This window comes from Globicephala melas, chromosome 1 (assembly GCF_963455315.2).
Source record: "Globicephala melas chromosome 1, mGloMel1.2, whole genome shotgun sequence".
Classification (NCBI taxonomy): domain Eukaryota; kingdom Metazoa; phylum Chordata; class Mammalia; order Artiodactyla; family Delphinidae; genus Globicephala; species Globicephala melas.
In genome coordinates this window covers 113,569,952-113,572,557 of record NC_083314.1, presented here as the reverse complement: position 1 = coordinate 113,572,557, position 2,606 = coordinate 113,569,952, and positions in this window count along the sequence as shown.

Here is a 2,606-nt window from a genome sequence, read left to right as displayed (position 1 = left end):
CTCTAGGAGGAAAAAAAAAAAAAACTGTAAATGAAGGCAACATCTATGTTCTTTGCTATTGCAGGATAGTTGATGAAGTCCAGACAAAAGATCAGCTTTCAAATAAGCACCATTGTTCTAAACTGCACCTTTGAAGATCAATGGCACAGGATAGAAAGCCCAGAAATAAACCTGACACACCTATGGTCAATTAGTCTATGACAAAGGAGGCAAGAATATACAATGGAGGAAAGACAGTCTCTTCAATAAGTGGTGCTGCGAAAACCAGACAGCTACATGTAAAAGAATGAAATTAGAACATTCTCTAACACCACACACAAATAAATGGATTAAAGACCGAAATGTAAGGCTGGAAACTATAGAATTCTTGGAGGAAAACATAAGCAGAACACTCTTTGACATAAATCACAGCAACATCTTTTTCAATGTCTCCTAGAGTAATGGAAATAAAACCAAAAATAAACAAATGGGATCTAATTAAACTCAAAAGCTTTTACACAGCAAAGGAAACCCTAAACAAGATGAAAAGACAACCCACAGAATGGGAGAAAATATTTGCAAACGATGTGACAGACAAGGGATTAGTCTCCAAAATTTACAAACAGCTCATGTGGCTCAATATTAAAAAAACAAACAACTGAATCAAAAAATGGACAAAAGACCTAAATAGACATTTCTCCAAAGACATACAGATGGCCAAGAGGCACACGAAAAGATGCTCAACATTGCTAATTATTAATGAAATGCAAATAAAAACTATAATGAGATATCACCTCACATCAGTCAGAATGACCATCATTGAAAAATCTACAAACAATAAATGCCGGCTTGTGGAGAAAAGAGAACCCTCCTACACTGCTGATGGGAATGTAATTTGGTACAACCACTATGGAGAACAGTATGGAGGTTCCTTAAAAAACTAAAAATAGAGCTACCATATGATCCAGCAATCCCACTCCTGGGTATATATTCTGAGAAAAACATGGTTAGAAAGGATACATGCACTCCAATGTTCACTGTAGTGCTGTTTACAATAGCCAAGACATGGAAGCAACCTAAACATCCATTGACAGATGAATGGATTAAGAAGATGTGGTACATATACACAATGGAATATTACTCGGTCATAAAAAAGAATGAAATAATGTCATTTGCGGCAACATGGATGGACCTACAGATTATCATACTAAATGAAGTCAGACAAAGAAAGACAAATATCATGTGGTATCAGTTATATGTGGAGTCTAAAAAAAATGATAAAATGAACTTATTTACAAAACAGAAACAGACTCACAGACATAGAAAACAAACTTAGGGTTACCAAAGGGGAAAGGTGGGAGAGAGAGAGAAACTAGGAGGTTGGGATTGACATATACACACTACTATATACAAAATAGATAATCGACAAGGATATCGATAGCACAGGGAACTCTACTCAATATTCTGTAATAACGTATAGGGGAAAAGAATTTGAAAAAGAATAGATATAGGTATATGTATGACTGAATCACTTTGCTGTGCACCTGGAACTAACACAACGTTGTAAATCAACTATACTCCAATATAAAACAAAAATTTTTTAAATACAAAATAAAAAGAGGGGGCTTCCCTGGTGGCGCAGTGGTTGAGAATCTGCCTGCTAATGCAGGGGACATGGGTTCGAGCCCTGGTCTGGGAAGATCCCACATGCCGCGGAGCAACTAGGCCCGTGAGCCACAACTACTGAGCCTGCGCGTCTGGAGCCTGTGCTCCGCAACAAGAGAGGCCACGATAGTGAGAGGCCCGCACACCGCGATGAAGAGTGGCCCCCGCTTGCCACAACTAGAAAAAGCTCTTGCACAGAAACAAAGACCCAACATAGACAAAAATAAATAAATAAACAAATGTGGGGTTTAAATAAATAAATAAAAAGAATGTGGTTACAATTACAAAAAAATAAACTGCACTTTTGATGCTTACAAAATCAGTTAGAACATAGAACGTGATTTTTCTTTTGGTTTCAGTTACTGAGTGAATTTTTACCCAATTGAAAACTACCAAATTCAAGGGCTGCTATTAATAAAAGACTATATGTACCTATATAGAGAATGTTATATGCTTTCTGCCTCATTCAGTAACAGGTATAGTTAGAGCAGGGTGTCCTGAAAGCACTGGTAAGGTGTCAGAGAGTAGGCTGGACTCAGAAATTATATGCAAAATTTTGTAGATATATGGATATGGCCACTTTTCCTGGGGAGATACTTACCGTTTCATCAGATTATCAAAAAAAAGTTTTTAAACCATTGAGTTAAAGGTAAAAGATGTGATGAAGAGCAGGGGTCCCCAAGCTCCGGGGACCTGTTAGGAACCCGGGCCACACAGCAGGAGGTGAGCGGCAAGCAAGCAATGGAAGCTTCATCTGCTGCTCCCCATTGCTTACGTTACAGCCTGAACCATCTCCCCCTCCTCCCCAGTCCATGGAAGAATTGTCTTCCACGAAACTGGTCCCTGGTGCCAAAAAGGTTGGGGACCGCTGATGTAGAGAACCAGATCCTGTTTGGTTTCTAATCCTGGTTCTACAATGTGACACTTCTGTGACCTTAGGCAAGTCACTCAGCCTGTCTGAG